The 18,696-nt window shown below is 45.2% G+C and overlaps 1 protein-coding gene across 5 annotated transcripts in view; it reads right to left on the bottom strand.

The window, feature by feature from the left end:
• PRR5L (proline rich 5 like) overlaps positions 1–18,696 on the bottom strand; it is a 152,095-nt gene that overhangs the window by 90,850 nt on the left and 42,549 nt on the right. For 2 of the 5 annotated variants that reach the window (XM_045039146.1, XM_045039145.1), the window contains 2 exons: positions 8,593–8,822; positions 5,220–5,389 (listed from right to left, as the gene is read on the bottom strand). The exons of 2 other annotated variants lie outside the window; for them this stretch is intronic. The gene's annotated coding sequence lies outside the window, so the exon portion shown is untranslated. The remainder of the gene's footprint in view (positions 1–5,219; positions 5,390–8,592; positions 8,823–18,696) is intronic. One more of the 5 variants, XM_045039147.1, reaches the window with a different exon arrangement.

Genomic DNA, 18,696 nt, shown 5'->3' with positions numbered 1-18,696 from the left:
CTCTGCCCCTCCCCCACTCACACTCTGTCTTTCTCAAAATTAAATAAACATTAAAAAAATTTTTTTTTAAATGTCAACCTCGGTGAGTCAGAGTCATCAGAATGTGAACACACAATTCCTATTCCCACTCTGTCCCATCAACCCCGTTCTCTCTCGCACACGTCCCTGGGAGAAAGTTCTCTCTTCAGGCTACAGCTGGTACCTCGGTCTCATAAGGAAGATTGGAATCTCTAGTGACTGTACCACTGCTTTGATGCTGACAAAACGTCCTCTCTCTCTCTCTGTCTTCCTCTTAAGATATGGGCCCATTCATGATCACTTCAACCAGGGAGTTTGAACTTGGTAAGGCAAAGGACTTTCTCATCTAACATGCCAGAAGTGCAAGGGACCTCAGAGGTCAACTCTGCCTCATGCCAAACCTTCTCCAGCACCCATAGGAAGCAGGGGCAGCAACCCATCTGGAGGTGAACAGCTGGCTTCTGCCTGGACCCTTTGAGGGAAGAGGTGTTCACTGCCTCTTGAAGCAGCTCTTCCATTTTGGAACACTCCAGTGGCCAGATGTGACCCAGAACCAGCCAGTCTGAAACTATTTTTTTTTAATTAAAAAAAATTTTTTTTATGTTTTTATGTATTGAGAGACAGAGCACGAGTAGGGGAGGGGCAGAGAGAGAGAGAGGGAGACACAGAATCTGAAGCAGGCTCCAGGCTAGCACAGAGCCCAATGCAGGGCTTGAACTCACGAACCATGAGATCATGGACCTGAGTCGAAGTCAGACACTTAATCGACTGAGTCACCCGGGAGCCCCTGAAACTTTTATGGAAGAGAAAAACAAGTAAAGCAAGTGATTTGTGTTGGATGACACTTTGGGAAATTCTGCAGAAGTGCAACGGTAAGGAACAGATTGTGTCTGCCTCATTTTTTAATAGACATTGATGTACTTACATCAACGAACGAGTGAGACAGTTAATTTTGTGCATCACCTTGACTGGGTAAGGGATGCCCAGATAGCTGGAGAAACGTTTCTGAGTGTGTCTGTGAAGGTTTTCTGGAAGAGATTAGCATTTGAATTGGTGCACCCAGTAAAGAAGATCATCTTTACCAACGTGGGTGGGCCTCATCCAATCCGTTGAGGGTATGAATCTAACAAAAGGCAAAGGAAGGGTGAATTTGCTCTCTGCCTGCACTGGGATCTTCTCATGCCCTTGGACACTGGTTCTCCTGCTTCTACTTCAGACTCAGACTGGGCTTTATATGATTGCCCTTCCTGCTTCTCAGGCCTTTGGGCTCGTAATGAATTACACCACCAACTTTCCTGGGTCTCCAGTTTGCAGACAGCCGATCGTGGGAATTCTCAGCTTCCATAAGTTGTATGAACCAATTCCTATAACAAATCTCCATTTTTAGATAGATATATAGATACAGATACAGATATAGATATAAACATATAGACACAGATATATAGATATATCTCTCCTGTTGGTTCTGTTTCTCTGGAGGACCCTGACTAATACAACAAGTATAAACAAAGATAAACTATACCTTCCGATCACATTTCCTCAATAGTTTCTTTCCTCCAACAGAAATAGTAAATATCTATAGAGCTGTGGCTTTCAAACTTTTTGAACTCCAAACCTCTTTATACTCTTTTTTTTTTTAATATTTTATTTTTAAGTAATCACTGCACCAAACTCACAACCCCAAGATTAAAGAGTCACTCACTCTACCAACTAGGCTAGCCGGGAGCTCACCCTTCACACTCTTAGAATTTATTGATAATCTTCCAAAACTTTGTTTTTCGTGAGTTGTATCTGTTTAGATTTAATGTGTTAAAAACTAAAACTGAGAAAAAAAAACGAATTAGTTAATTCGTTTCAGAACAATCTAAAAAACCCATTGCACACCAAGCTTTTTATGAAAACTGGCTATATTTTCCAAAAGCAAACGATGTGCAGTGGAAGAGTTAGCATTGTTTTTCATTTCTGTCAATCTCCTTCATGTCTGGCTTCAGAGAAAAGAGCTGGGTCCTCAGATCTGCTTCTGCATTCAGTCCGTTGCAGTAGCTGCTGGAAACGTCATCTAGCTGCCAGAAAATTCCACCGTGTTCTTGTGTTGAGAATGAGAAAAAAGGAGGCAAATAATGTATCATTATCATTATTAAAATAGTTTTGAGCTCATGAGCCCCATGAAAGGATCTCAAACAACGAAGACCAGCTACATAATCCCAGTGCAACTGAAAACGTGGAGGTCCCTTGTCCAAAAGTTAGTGAGAATTTCAAGACAGCCACAGCAGAGCAATAATTACATTGAACACGGGGCCCCTCTGAGCCGGGGGCCCCTTGTGACTGCAAAGGTTCTGAGGGCAACTTCAAAGGTCCCCAGACCACACTGTGAGAACTGCTTCTATAGAATGCTACCTGCATCTCGAATCAAAGGGCTGGCTTAGGGTCATAGTACACACCAAGGTGCTGTAGAGGTAGGAGTGTGCGTGCGTGTGTGTGTGTGTGTGTGTGTGTGTGTGTGTGTGTTGTCGGAGCTGCGGGACCAGTAGGTATAAGTATTCTTGAGCAATAATCTATCCATAACGAGATAAAGGCGTAATTGTGCAGGCCTCTCCTGGGTGCCTGCTGCAAACACCTCTACCCTATTATACCACCTATTTATTATTCCATACTGACCACACACACACACACCTCTAGCTGACGCGCTGCACCCCTTGTGTTCCAAATGGCTGCACACCAGATAGTCAGATACTTGTCATGGTTTCCTGTTTTGTGTTTTTATTGTGGTTACAGGCTTTGATCAGCAAGACTGATATCTACGGTCCCCATTTTCCTGTTTGGTGCCTGACACACAGTAGGCACTCTATGCATCTGTCGAGTTATAGTTCTGGTGGGGGAAATTCTACTCATTCAATGCTGTTAACAACAGGTGGTTGGCAACAAAAGTACACCCTTTTGTCCTCCTTCCTGAGAACTAGGCTCTTAGGGAGATTGGCAATCCCACTCCCAGCGGGTGGACTTGTGTATTCAAATGACAGTGCACTTCTCTCCAGCAACGAGAGAGCATACCTGAGCCTCAGGTATGTATATGGCTAGTGAAGGACATACGTTTTTATAGTATTTAGGATGATGCCCTTAGAATCTTGGTAACAAATTAATCCATTTGAACGAACATTACAGACATTTATAAATAATGCAGACCCACTTTAAGTTCTGGTCAAATCACCCGCTCTCCTGCAGAGGGAAGCGACTGCGGTTGCTTCTCCCACCCAAACAAAAATCACACAATAAGGGAATTCATCTCTTCCCTAAAATGGCAGGATATTTTTCTGTTCATATCGGAAGTTCATCCCGTTGCAGGTGGAAGGACCCAGGACCTGTAGTTGGCCTCCGCCACTACACAGATGGGGAAATTGAGGCTCAGAGACAAGAAGAGACTTATTTGTCCAAGAACACACAGCTATCGAGTAGCAGCTGTGGGACACACACCCACTTCTCCTAAAATTAGATAACGGACCATCCACACCAGGAGAATGTGGGCTTTCAGGACAAGGTGAGTCCAGATAACGGAAAATTTAAACCATGATTGATCAGGGGATCACTAACAAGTAAAACCCAAAACATCTCTTCCAAATTCAGCCGGACTTCAAACCCTCTGCTCTCTAGCCCCGAGTGCTCTCCCTTCCCAGATGTTTATTCGCAACATCTTGCCTTCCTCTTCAACATCTTTATCTTCTTCCCCTCCACCAGCACCCTCTCCTTCTTTCCAATGTGTCTTCAATCACCTTGGGGAGAAGAAAAAAAACAAGCCTTCACATGGTCGGCTGCTCCCTGTAGCTGTAATTCTAGTTCTTTCTCGCCTATTACTGCCAAACTCCCGGAAGTGATATATACATGGAGGCCTCCCTTCTCTCACCTCCCTTGACTCCGGTAAGCCCTGACAGTCTGGCTGCCATCCCAGCGCTTTGCAGAAACCACCCACTCAAGGGTCAATGATGTGCTTCTTTCTAAATCAAATGGCTTTCTCCTCGCCTTCAACAGCCATGCTTCCCTAAGAGTGATAGGTGTCGTGATAATGTGGAAACTTTTATGCTTAAAAATAGGTCGTGTTAAAAGGACATTTGTAAATCAGTTAGGTAAAAGCATGCGCTTCGGAGGCAGACTGCCTGATTCACCTCTTGCTTGCGAAATTGACTGGCTGGATCCCTTAAGCAAGTTGCACCTCAGATTCCACATCTGTAAAATGGGAACACAACAGTATCTCCCTCTTAGAGTTTGGGTGAACGTCCATGAAATATACTTAGAACACAGTCTGGGCGCATCATACATGCTCAACAAAGGTGAGTGGTTGATATAAAATTTATCAGTCTGAGGTGTCCAATAAGAGTTTACATTTGCAGTATCCACGTGCAAAGCCACCACGCTCCCTGCTGTTCTCATACATTCTTCTCCTTCGCAATTTGGAAATCTGTTTAGGCAAATGACCCTTCTTCCCCAGATGGTGTCCCTGAGTGTCTCAGAGACCTTATGGGATCCAGAGCCCGATCACCCAAGGGACACATTTAAATGAACCTTAAATCCATGGGACCTCCATGGTTTGCAACAAACATCGCCTAATGGCAATTTCCACTTCCCATAAGCTAAGCCCTTGTGTTCTCCAGTCCCCAGCAGGGTCCTAAATTTGCATGAGGTTGCCAAGGCTGATGCTCAGCTGTAGCCACATCCTTGGGATTTTCTCCAATTTGCTTTTCAGTTGTCCTTGCCTCTGGCTGTAACTGCAGAGTGCATCAGCTCAAAATCTTCCATATACTATATGATTCCCTCCTTGTTCCCCATGATGATGATGATGACGGTGGTGGTGGTGGTGGTAATGGAAGATACTTCTTGGGTGCTTACTATGTGCAAAGGTTGTTTGTAAGCACTTTATATGTATCGTCATCCCCACTCTCCAATGCTTTGCCTCAAACGCACATGGAGAATTTTGCATTTTCTCACTTTCAACTTTAAAAAAATAATCTTTGTTTTCATTTTCATTATGAGCAGATACATCTCTTAAATGGCACATTCAACAATCTCACTGCTTTTGTGCATATAGGAAATGAAGGACTTAGTAATACTATTGGTAAGACACCTCAAAACCAAGCATACGTACAACGAAGAAGCCATAAATGAGAGTCCATCAGGTGGCTGAAGCTAAAATAACTGCTCCGATGACTTACTTCTCTCTTTGGGGATGACGGATGTGCTTTTCTGCCTAGAGCACAACGTTGTTCTGAAGTATAAACTAAGAGGGGTGCCCGGCTGGCTCAGTCGGTAGCATATGCGACTCCTGATCTCAAGGTCGTGAGTTCAAGCCCCACATTGGGTGTGGAGCCTCCTTAAGAAAATTCTGTAAAACGAAATAATCATAAAATAGCATAACCAAAATGATTAGTGAAACTTCTCTAGCATTGTTGAGTGCTTACCAGGTCCTGAGCTCTGTGCTGAGAGCTTTACATGCATTATCTCACTGAAATCTTCAAAACAACCATGAACCGAGTATTGTTATTATCTCCATTTGACAGATAAGGAAACTGAGGTTAAGCAAACAATTTGCCCAAGTCATACTAAGCCGAGGTTCAGACACAGGTGCATCTGACTTCAAAGCCCAGGCTCTCCGGGGCTCAGTTTATAGGTTGATGTGTACAGCAAGATGCTATCCCATCTGACGGCCCATGTCTTGCCCGGCTTCTCCCCCTTCTCCCACTCCCTGTGGGACTCTTTCTGTCCTAGAGGTGAGCATTTATTTTCACATCACTGCTCTTGCCTGTCAACTCTTTAAAGCCATCGCATTTACCCCCATCTCTCTAAAGACTTCCATAGCTCTCGGCACACAGTATATACACAATCCCTATTGCTGAATGAATGAACAAATCACCTTTCTAATGGTTATTTGGAAAATAGGAATCATTTCTTTCTCAATGAATGATCTAAGAGCTTCATCTTTTAAGATTTTAGGTTTTTTGGCCCATGCAATGCTGAAACTCACTGTAAGCACACTGATATAAGGCCTTGGTTGTCACCCAGGAGCAATTTTGTACCCCCACCTCCACCCTGCCTGGGACATTCAACAACGTCTAGAAACATTTTTTTAATGTTTATTTTTATTTCTTTTTTGAGAGAGAGAGCATGAGCAGGGGGGTGGGGAGCTGGTGTGCAGCAGAGAGAGAAGGAGACAGAAAATCCCAAGCAGGCTCTGTGCTGGCAGTGTAGAGTCCGATGTGGGGCTCGAACCCACGAACCGTGAGATCTTGACCTGAGCCAAAATCAAGAATGGGAAGTTCAACCAACTGAGCCACCAGACACCCCTAGAAGCATTTTTAACTCTCACACCTGGGGGTGGGGAGAAAGGGTGAGGTTGCCAATGGCATCTAATGGCAAGGTCCTACAACCCACAATGAAGAACCATCTGGCCCACAATGTCAATAAATGCTGAGGCTGAGAAACCTGATGTAAGTGTTTGTCTTCCTAAAACTAGTGTCCTAGTGATCGAGATGGGCCAGCGATGTACAAGCCCTAGTGATTATCTGAGTGCCATTTACTGAAGCCCAGGGTTGGCATTGGCCTCTTATTTGCATGGAAGGCACAGGAGAAATTGGGGATCCAGCTAGAGGATCCAGAGATCTAACTTCTGGCTCTGAGACCTAGAATTAACATGATTTACTGCTGCAGGCAAGTTGTTGGATCCAACTTTTCGTCTGTAAAATATGTGTGTGTGTGAGGGGAGCCCTTCTAGCTCTAAAATACCTCCAGTTTTAACAAATTCCAAAAGTTAAACTTCTTTTTTAAATTTATCCCCCCGATTCACAACCAATCGCACGTCAAGATTTATAGGTTTATGTTCACTTTTAAGACCCTCTCGCAATCGCCTCTCCACAGACGCACACTTCCTCCACCCAGGCCCTCATTGTCTCCGCCTGGATTACAGGGCACCGCTCCTAATTGACCCCCTTTTCTCCAGGGTAAATTCTCAGGAGATTCGGCAGCTTGACCAGGATTCCCAGCAGCCCCTAATATGTGACCTAAGTCACGTTCTCTCTCGTCTTCTTGTTCTCCACCCTCCCTGGAGGGCAGCGGATGCTTCAGAATCCTTCCTCATGGAAATTTCCGCAGAGTCAGCAGAAATGCCTCTTCTTCGTTCACACTCCAGTACCCCTCTCTGCCTAAAAGCAGGGCATAAATTTCCCCTGCGAAAGATGCCCTCCTGGAACCAGGAAGTAAAGAACATTCTCATTGCCCAAGATGGAGAGCTGACCCTGAGATGAGCCTGCACAATAAACAGCCCTTATCTTGCCTCAGTTTCCCCCATTTATTTCCTAGTCATTGTCCAACAAGTTGCCACCCCCAGAGGCCCAAAGCCCTTTCCCTCGTCTAACCCCTTTTCGGAGATTAATTGCCCTTAAATGTTAAAGTGGCAACTAAGCCCCCTAATCACACTGCTTCTTTGAGATTTTCATTTCTTTTCTATGAAGATCCCCATGCTACGTAAAAATATTAACATCGAATAAAAGGTGTGTGCTTTTCTCCTGTTCTTCTGTTACTTGTCAGCTTAGTTCACAGTCCTGAGTCTTGGAATCTGAGAGAGTGGAGGAAAAGTTTCCTTCCCCTACAAAGGCAAAAGTATTTTATTTTTATTATTATTATTATTATTATTATTATTTCAAATGTGTACTTATTTATTTTGGGGGGGGGGACAGAGAGATACAGGGAGAGAGAGAATTCCAAGCAGGTGGGGGGAGGGAGGTCAGTGCAGAGCCTGACACGGGACTCGATCCCACAAACCGCGAGATCATGACCAGAGCTGAAATCAAGAGTCGGATGCTTAACTGAATGAGCCACCCAGGCGTCCCAAAGTATTATTAAACTACTGGCCACGGCTGTTTCTGCATTGTGTGCACATTTAGGGATATTCACTATTGTCCCAGGGGTGAGAGAGGGGAGGAGTGGACTGATCTTTTGTTTAGAAAAATATGGAGATTGAACAATATAAAAGAGCTCAGACCACAATGAGGAAGCAGAAATAAAGGAAGCGGAAAGTGGTCTCCATAATTAAGTAACAAGAATTCTCTGTTTTCCCCTTGCAACTCGAGACGTACACATGTTGGACAGGCCCTGGAATCCTGTAAGGGAAGAAAAAAAACCAGTCGCTCCCCAGGGTCAGGGCAGGGCAGAGGCCCCAGCAACACGAAACTGACCCGGTCAAAGTCAGAGACATCCTAGACACTCTGGCAATTATTTTATAGCTGATCATCCGGTGCTAACTATGCACCAGGCATGGTTCTGAGCCCCCTACAAGTACCGGGTCATTTAATCTCCACAATAATCCCATTGGTATTATTTATTATCTCCTTTTTACAAATGAGACACAGGGAACCACACAGCTGGTAGGAGGCACAACTGGGATACAAACCTGGGCAGTTTGACTTGAGGATTTGTGCTTGTAACGACTTTATTAATAATTCAGATGAGTGTGTTTGCTTTGTGATGTAAGTCTGTTAGCCCAGAAAAATACAGGAAGTAAAACTGAGGGAGAACTACATGAACCTTCCTTACCCTGGGGGCCAAGTGGTGCACAGAGCTGAAGGTAGCCCCCAGCATCAGTGAGGATGGGGCTAAAGGTGATGGGGAGGAGGCAGGCGGCAGGTGATCCAAGATGGTGCTGGTCTCTCTCCTTTGCTGAGTCCTCTGTGCGGATGGGCAGGTCTCAGAGTATTTTTTTTTCCGGTTATTGGAGGAAAGAATGAGCCCAGTTACATCTGGGCCACCCCAAGATGCCTTAGGTGCTGTAGGGTTCAGAAAATGAGCTGTTAAGAAAATGATAGGCTAAAGCTTCATGTCCTTGCCATCAAGGAAGAAATGAAGGAAGCTGCACCCCATCCCCACAGCCGCCTAAGTAGGGGAAGATGTGGAGAGCTCTGGGGCAGGGTGAGGGGGTGACTTCTTGCTTGCTTAAGAGCGGGCATCATGGGATTCTGGAGAAAGAACAGGAGGCCCTAGCCTTCCTTCCCACGAACAATTGGCCAGAAGGAAGCAGGGACACTCAGCCCCTGGATTTCCCTGCAGGAAACCTGGGCCCTGCTGGGGCCTCCTGCTTCCCCTCCCTCACTGCCCCTGGCTCAGTGCCCGGTGAGCTCTCCGCCTGTTTGAGAAACAGATGCCAGAAAGGGCCAAGTGCACACTCATACAGTGTGTGTATGTGTGTGTGTGTGTGTGTGTATGTGTGTGTGTGTTCACTTTAACTCAAATGCTTTTAGAAGCAACAATTGTTAGTGGCCCCTGGGTGGCTTAGTCGGTTAAGCGTTTGACTCTTGGTTTCAGCCAAGCTCATGATCTCACAGTTCGTGCGTTTGAGCCCAGCATCGGGCTCCATGCTGATGGTGTGGAGCCTGCTTGGGATTCTCTCTATCCCTCTCTCTCTCTCTCTCTCTCTCTCTGCCCCTCGCTTGCTCACTCTCTGTCTCTCAAAATAAATAAATAAACTTGAACAATTAAAAAAAAGAAAGAACAATTTTTAAAATCCCCGATTCATCAGAGAGGGGTACTGAAGGTACTTTCCTTCCTGTTCACCCTGCATCTACTGTGTACCGATGCTCTGTGTAGCACTGAAAGAGAAGGAAAGAGTCCGCCTCTTAATGTGCTCGGACGGTACTTAATCACTGAAGCTGCTTAAGTACTTTCCCGAACCCTGTTTTTCATCAATGAAGCGGGAACATTGGTAGCTGCCTTGCAGGGTGCTGTGATGTTATTAAATTTTAATTCGATGTGAAGGCATCTAGGCCCATATCTGACGCACAGCAATCTCCTTGAGTTCAGCATCTATTACTAGTTTTTAATACATCTCTTATTAATAGTTATCACTTGAGAATACATAGGACAGATCCCAGCTCTCCAAGCTCCTGCTTTCAGCTGTGGCTGTGACGCATACGTGGGAAATGATGCTTTAATGACACCAGGAGTATGTCAGAACATTACCAGCCCGGATGGGCACATGGACAGAAGTGCCCGTATATTCTGTAAAGGGAGAAACCTACGTGATCAGAAGAGCAGGAGCGTGGTGTGCAGAAAGGTGAGGTGCGGAGCTCCAGGCTTTGGGTGTTCTGCCACCTTCTCTGTGCTCTCTGGGGACATATCCCTGGCATCTTTCATGCATCGCCTGCCTTACCGGAGAGGCACAACAGTACGATGAAATCTCTTTTCTAGATGAGAAGACTGAGACCCAGAGAAAGCCAAGCAGCCAAGCGCTAATCAGCTTGATTTTGCCAAAGAAGACCATGGAGTGTGCGGTAAAAAGTTGTAAGGTTAAGGAGGCAGGCCTGTCAAACACAACTTCAGGAGGAAACTAAAAGTAATCTGGCAGTTGTCGTAGTAACAACCCGAGCACTAATAACCATGACAACAAACTATTAACAGTTAGTAAGCACTTATTTGTTGTGCCAGGCATCATGGGAAATGCTGTGTATTGACTCATTTGGTTCTCATGGTAACCCTATGAAATAGGTATTATTATTATTATTATTATCATTATCATTATCATTATCATTATTAACTCTTTCTCCTTTACAGAAGAAAATCAGAGGCTTAGAGAGGTTCAGAAACTTTCCGCAAGGTGGCTGGGCCCTCCACAGGCAAGGCCAACTGCAAACCCAGGTCTTTCTACCCCAGAGCTCAAGTGCTGAATCACCATAGCGGCTGACCCCCAGTGCTGCAGAGACCAGCGTGTTCCGAAGTACGTCAGGAAGGGCCACGTAAGAAACATCTAGCCTGCTCTCACTCAGTACCCCTGGTGGCTGGACCCTCCTCTGCTTGACAGGAGATGATGGGTCACAGTGGTTCAGGTACAGATGCTGGAGCTTGGGTGAGCGGGTCCTTTCCACTCTCCACTAGGTGAAGGTTATCGCCTCCCCCACGCCCACGCACTCTTCTCCAGGCTAACCGTGCTCCTCTTCGCAGAACTTCCACACCCTTCACCTTTCCCGGCTCTGTCTCCAAGCAATAATCTAGATTGTCCATACCTGCCTTACAACCCAGCATCCCAAACTCAAAAGATAACCCTGCATGTGACTTGCTTGGTACAAAGAACATTGAGACCGTCTCCTTTATTTATCATAAAATCACATTTTCATTATCCCTTTTTAAACTGCAGTAGGTTTAAGAAATTGCAGGTTTGTCTGGAGCTTGCGGTCCACTAAAACCTCTTTGAATCAAATCAAAACTATTCCAAGGGGCGCCTGGGTGGCGCAGTCGGTTAAGCTTCCGACTTCAGCCAGGTCACAATCTCGCGGTCCGTGAGTTCGAGCCCCGCGTCGGGCTCTGGGCTGATGGCTCAGAGCCTGGAGCCTGTTTCCGATTCTGTGTCTCCCTCTCTCTCTGCCCCTCCCCCGTTCATGCTCTGTCTCTCTGTCCCAAAAATAAATAAACGTTGAAAAAAAAATTAAAAAAAAAAAACAACTATTCCAAGATGATACGGGCAGAGGCACTCCCGTACAGTTGAAAAATCCAAATGCTTTGTCATGTCATTTTAGGAATCTGAAAAAGAAATTCCAAAAGCAATACATGCGTTCCATTTCAAGTCAAACAAAAGAGAACCGAATAAAGAAAAAATGAATAATTTTCCTGCTCCCCATTTCACCACTTTTCTCTTCAAGGTGACCAGTATTAACAGTTTGGAGCCTATCTTTACAAAACATGTACAGAACATACAAGGGTTCTTTTCAAAAAACTCTTTTCAAAGACCCTGTGTCAAGTGTCAGCAAATCATGGTGAACCATGACTGCTCTGACTCACTGCCTGCTTTTATAAATAAAGTTTTATTGAAACACAGACAAGCCTATTTGGTTACATATTGTCTACAGCTGCTTTTGCACTGCAATGGCAGAGCCTGAAATATTTGCTATTTGGCCCTTTACAGGAAATGTTGGCATTCTCTGCCTTATATACTACACTCCAACCTTTCACTTAAGAAAATGTCATGAACACTTACTTCATAGGTCACAGCATATAGATCTTACATTTTTTTAAAAAGCTATCTAATATTTCATAATACAGATAAACTTGTTCTATAACTTCATTATTTTGCGCTCTTGTGATATAAGAAATATATATTTTGTCTTCCTCCCTGGTTCCTGGCACAGAGCTTCTAAAACCCTTGGGGAGTGCCTGGGTGGCTCAGTCGGTTAAGTGTCCGACTTCGTCTCAGATCACGATCTCAAGGTTCATGAGTTGGAGCCCCACATCAGGCTCTGTGCTGATAGCTCAGAGCCTGGAGCCTGCTTTGGCTCCTGTGTCTCCCACTCTTTCAACCCCTCCCCGGCTGGAGCACACTCTCGTTCTCTCTCTCTCTCTCTCTCTCTCCCTTTCTCTCAAAAATGAATAAACATTAAAACATTTTTTTAAATAAATAAATAAAACTCTTGGAATTTCCTGAGTAATGGGCTGAGAGGAGCATTTTTATTATTCATTACAAAGTCTTTTTCTTTTTTTTTTATTTCAGAAAGAGAGAGTGCGCACAAGCTGAGGGAGGGGTTAGAGGGAGAGAGAGAGAGAATCTTAAGCAGGCTCACCCTCAGTGAGGAGACCAATGTGGGGCTAAATCCCACAACCCTGGGGTCATGACTGGAGCCGAAATCAAGAGTCAGATGCTCAACTGACTCAGCCACAGAGGCACCCTCGCATTACCTGAGTTTATGCTAATAAGGTGACCCTTAGTGGGCCCCTAGATAATTTCAGGAAGCGGGGGCTGGTTGCCAGAGGAACCAACCACGTTATTTGAAGCTTGAAACTTTCAACCCTGTTCCCACCCCCAACCCCACCTCCACGGAGGGGAGGGAAGCTGGGGACTGAATTAATCACTGGCAAATGATTCTATCAATTGTGCCTATGTCTAGGAACCTCCATAAAAACCCCATATTAAGGAGCTTGGAGACTATTTGGGCTGGTAAGCACATCCATGCACCCTAAACTCCCAGGAGAGCGATGTACCCCAAACTCCACGGGAACAGAGACTCCTGTGTTCAGGATCCCTCCAGACCTGGCCCTAGGCACTTCATCTGGCTGTTCATTTGTAGCCTTTATAATATTGTTTACAATAAACTGGTAGCTGCAATTAACATGTTTTCCTGGATTCTGTGAGTCCTTATAGCAAATTATCAAACCTGAAGAGTGTGTCCCGGGAACCCTCAATCTGTAGCCAGGTCAGACAGAAGTGTGGGCAAAGTGGTAGGTCAACCATTACTTGTGATTGGCATCTGAAGTGAGGGGGGCAGTCTTTTGGGACCGGGCCCCTACCCTGTGTGATCCGGACTAACTCTGGGTAGTTAGTGTCAGGCTTCAATTGCCGTGTAGGGCACCTCGTTGGTGTCCACGGAGCTAGAGAATTGCTTGGTGTGGAAAATCTGCACCTTGGCCAGAAGTAAAATGTGGGTGAAAAACAGATCACAGCAGTAGTACCATTGGTGAACCCTCAGATTGTGCTCAGATTTCTGCCACTTTGGACAATGCCATGACAAGCACCTATTTTTTTAATCCTTCAGAAGAATCTGGATATGACAAAGAGATCACGGGGCTCCGGCATGAAACTCCTAGTGAGCCAATAAGCCTCTTCCAGCAACAGTTGTAAACAGCCCTGGGGACTGCCAGGCTCCGGGGGGAGGAATTGAACTTTTAGAAGAGAGAGAATGTCTCTAAACAGAAATAATGCCCTGATAGATTCACCTGGACGCTCCCTGCTTTCTGCTGTGCCATAGAGCTTCTCCCTGAGCATTAGTCTCTGTCCCCTGATGCAGCCACCCTCCTGCTAAGCCTCCATCACAACCCACATGTTAGCCCGGGGGACTCTACCGCTCCATCCAGGCAGGCTATTCTGCCACTTGCAGGGTGAGATGTCCCTTTGGAACAGGGCAGAAGAATGGCTCTGGGGAGAGAGTCGCCTTTGATCCTAGAAATGGAGGGAATACACACAGATCACTTGTTCCTAATTTTGGGGGGAGGTCGTAGACTCCCTCAAGCTAGAGATTCATCCCCTCCCCACCCCTGGAAAAACCTGTGTGTCTTTCTGTATAAATTCGGCAAAAATTCAGAGTATGCACAGAATTCCTGAAGATGCTGTCCACGGCACACAATGCCTAGGTTAACAACCCCGGCCCCAGGTACATTGCACTCCATTTCTTACTGACGCTTACCCACCCCTTGTCATCAGTTTGACACAGCAAATTTCTCTGTGATTCATTAACTCTTCCTTCCTTGCATCACTGACCTTGTGCCTGCTGTTCCAAAGGCTGGCGGTCACGTGCCTCCTTCTTCCTCTGGCTATCCTGTTGGGCAAGATAAACTCACTTCCCAGCCTGCAGGCACCTCTTGCCTGGCATGAAATGCCCACTGACCAGCTCCACTGACAAGAACCATTCTTCATGCTGCTGTTCCCACCCTGACCTGCTTTCCTAGCCTCCCGTGCAAGCCTATGTCTCAGAAAGAGCCTTTTCCCTCCAGCCCTTCGCCATCTGTATCAGTCTTCTGGAACATTCCTGAAAGCTGTAAATCTTTCAAGTAAACTAGACTTTCCTTTCTGGCTCTTGCTTGTAAATTTGGTGGCTTTGTTGTTCCTAAATTTAACAAAGGAAGTTTGGCGACAAATGCCACACAAATGTCAAATTCATGGCCAAGGAGGCTCTCCGCTGGTATTTGTTTGTGCTGCCCCCTACTGGTTAGAAAAGTAGTACTACATAAACCTGATGGCCAGTTAGTCGTTCTTAGCCAAAATGCTCACCATTTTACCTTGATTTTTAAACTGAGTCTTAGAAAGTAATCCTTATTTACAAAGGCAGAGTGCGCTATTTTAATGCCTCGTAATGTCCATTAAACATTCTTGCCCTTTAACCCAGAAATTTCCTTCCCAGGAATCTGCTCCCCCGCCAAGACATAGTAAGAAATGTAAATGAGAGATTATCTCCGAAGATGGCCATCTTGCTCTTGATGGTGTAAAAAATCAGAACAAAGTTACATGTCTGCCAACGGGTGATGTGACACAGTCATAGGATGGGATATTGTGATTGCCTTAAAAATGACGTGAATGACTAATTGTTAATGATATGAAGAAATATTTAGAACATGTTAAGTAAGCAGGACGCAAAACTATGAGCACTGTACAATCTCAACTAAATGTGCGTAAGTGGTATAATTAGGTTATCTTTCACATTCATATGCTTCCCAATTTTCCTGTGAGCGGGTGATATTTGTAAAATCGAGAAAAAATCATAAATCTTATTTTTGCAAGGTGGAAAGCACACAGGCTTTTGAATCAAATGACCCGATTTATATCTGATTCTGTGTCCTTGGCCGAGTGACTCAATCTCTGTAGACCTGTTCCCTCAGCAGTAAGCGGAGGTCATGACGGTGCCTGTGTCGCAGAATTATTGTAAAACTTGAACGTGCATTGCAAACCTTCCTAAACAATCATTGTCTTCCCTTTGTGCCACCCATATGTTTACCTTTGCACAATTAGCCACCTCTAGAAGTTCAAATCCTCTTTCCTTGTCTTATCATCTCCCCATAGCTTACCACCCTTTTTAAAAATAGTATGTGAAGGGACACCTGGTTGGCTTGGTTGAGTGAGCATCTGACTCTTGATTTCAGCTCAGGTCATGGTCCCTGGGTTGTGCGATCATCCATGGAGCCTCCTTAAGATCCTCTCTCTCTCTCTGTCTCTCTCTCCCTCTACTCCTCTCTCCTGCCCATGTTCTCTCTCTCTCTTCAAAAAAGGGGGGGTATATAAACTCCTACGCTTAACCACTTTTTGGGGTTTTCATTCTTTTCTGTGAGTCCTCACACCCCTGTGCCTACAAAATAAACCTTTTTCCCTGTTAATCTGTCTCTTGTCAGTTTAATTCACAGTCCCCAGATAATAAACCTAATAAGATAGAGGAAAATATTGGCCTCCCCTACACCACCCACATTTGCTAACCTCTTAGTAGTGGCAGGAGTAACGTGGTTCCTGCAACCTGTGCTATGTGCCCAGTTGAAGTCTCTCTTTGTTGTCCCTTTTGGCTGTTCAGACCACCCACCACCTTGCATGTGTTAAAAGATAAAGTGGGGCCTATTAAAAATTTTGAGAGTTTATTTGAGCAAAATCAACTCAACTCAGCCAGCATCTAATCTAGCAGATAGAAAAGGGTTCCAAGGAGCTATATGAAATGGAGAAACTTATAGGCAGAAGGAAGCAGGACTACAGAAATTACACTAGGCCAAAAAAAAAAAAAAGTGGATCGGTTATTGCAAGGTTACTTTCCTCTAGGAGATTTCAGGGGTCTTTCAGGCAGAGCGCTAGTACTGACCAGGAGATTCCTGATTGACTCGTTTAGGATTCCATTTCTGGGTAGAGCTGAAACTATAATAAGTTAAGTCTTGGTTTGGTCATGGGGGAGGCAGTTGGCATAAGAAACTCCATTTTGGGCCGGCTGTCTTGTTTTTTGTGTTTTTGTGTTTTTTTTTTTTTAATGTTTATTTATTTTTGAGACAGAGAGAGACAGCATGAGCAGGGGAGGGGCAGAGAGAGAGGGAGACACAGAATGGGAAGCAGGCTCCAGGCTCTGAGCCGTCAGCACGGAGCCCGACGCGGGGCTCGAACTCACAGACTGTGAGATCGTGACCTGAGCTGAAGTCGGACGCTTAACCGACTGAGCCACCCAGGCACCCCTCTTGTTTTTAATATTTGAAAGGGGCTTTCAAATATTCGAAAGAGGCAGGATTGTGGAACTCTTACAGTCCATCTCAAGCAACCAAGAAATTCTTGAAATAGATAGAGGATCCTTTAGGGGTCAAGACTTGAATTCTTACATTCTTACATACTTTTCGCACAAAGGCAGGGGATCTCGAATAACACTCACTGATAATAACTGAGAGCCCCTTTCTAACATCCATTGTACGTGTTGCTAACTTCACCTGTGAAAACCCACTTCTGACACTTAGCTTGTTAATAAATAAATAAAATAAATAAATAAATAAATAAATAAATAAATAAATAAATTTGGCGTTTCTCAGAGGTAAACGCAACTGAAGCACTTAAAATGACCCCTTCGGGAATTAGACTTTTCTCACCCAACACGAGCTGACCACTCTTGGCGCAAGGATGCCTGATCAGAGGCATCTGCCTCTGGGGTGCTGCCCTGGGGTGTCACTTCAGATAATATACGTAAGTATCACACGGTCTATGCTGAAGTGATGCAGAATAAATCACAGACATAGCACCTGTAAAGCGATACTGTTAGTCCCTGACACATGTAAGCACACAACACTTACTATTTTTTTTTTTATTTAAAAAAAAAATTTTTTTAACATTTTACTTATTTTTGAGACAGGGAGAGACAGAGCATGAATGGGGGAGGGTCAGAGAGAGAGGGAGACACAGAATGGGAAGCAGGCTCCAGGCTCTGAGCCATCAGCCCAGAGCCCGACGTGGGGCTTGAACTCACGGACCGTGAGATCATGACCTGAGCCAAAGTCAGACGCTTAACTGACTGAGCCACCCAGGCGCCCCCACTAACTGACTATTAAATCTGGTATAAAAATTCTAGTTAACACCATATTCTGAATTTTGCATTTTCTACATGTACTCCCTTATAGATTTTGAACAAGGCGCTCCATTTTCCCTTCCTTCTTTCCTTCCTTCCTTCCTTCCTTCCTTCCTTCCTTCCTTCCTTCCTTCTTTCCTTCTTTACTTTCTTTTCTTTCTTTCTTTCTTTCTTTCTTTCTTTCTTTCTTTCTTCTTTCTTTCTTTTCTTTCTTTCTTCTTTCTTCTTTCTTTTCTTTTAATGCATTCATATTACCCCATTGCTTTCTGAAGCGTGGCCATGTTTAATGGGGAGGCAAGGCTGTATGGTAAGGGTCTCCAGTCAGAACACTGAAAGCGTCGACCCTGCACCCAAGGTTCCCAGGCAGAAAGTTTATTCCCCACCCCGCCCCCACTCCTTCCAGATCTCACTGCACCTCAGGAATCTCGTAAAAAGGCCTCCTTTGGTATTCTGAGAGCTCTCCATTCAGGGCGGTTTTATCAGAGAAATTAAACCAGAAAGCATTCAGCTCAGATAACAGGATTAATTAACATTCTTCTCATTCTGCAAACAACCCATCTGGGAGTTAAGAGTGCCACTGCAGTCTTACTGAGGTAGGACAGGGGCAGTCTTGGAGCTGCAGGAAGCTGGCCTGGTCGGGGATTTCCTGAGGTTGGCTCTGCGGCCGCCTAGGCTTTTCTAGGAATGGTGTGTTATAGCACAACTCCCCTTTGTTCTCATGGGGCCATTTTTTTCCTCCTGTCCATCCCCCCAGGTTTTCAGCTTTGTATTTCCAGGTTGGTTGGTAGGCTGAACCTGGCCTCTGTGAGAACAATCTCAGTAATGGCAGGAGCTAACATTTGTGGTGCCTTCCCTGTGGTCCGCACAAGGCTGAGAACTTCCAATTCGTGAACTCCAACGGCCTTCCTGGGGCGTGGCCTCAGCTCTCCCCGCCTGCCCACCTTGAGTCTGTGGCACCCACCCAAAAGATGTGCCTCATCGAGGATTCACGGGTGATGGTCTTTCCACTGAAGACCTCAGGCAAAGAGGGGCGCGGAGTCTTGGAATCGCCGTGTGCACCGCCAGTAGTAACTTAGACGATTTTCCATTCTCTTTC

Source organism: Felis catus, chromosome D1, assembly GCF_018350175.1.
Source record: "Felis catus isolate Fca126 chromosome D1, F.catus_Fca126_mat1.0, whole genome shotgun sequence".
NCBI lineage: Eukaryota > Metazoa > Chordata > Mammalia > Carnivora > Felidae > Felis > Felis catus.
Note: the sequence above shows the minus strand (reverse complement) of the source record. Positions and strands in the feature narration are given on the sequence as shown.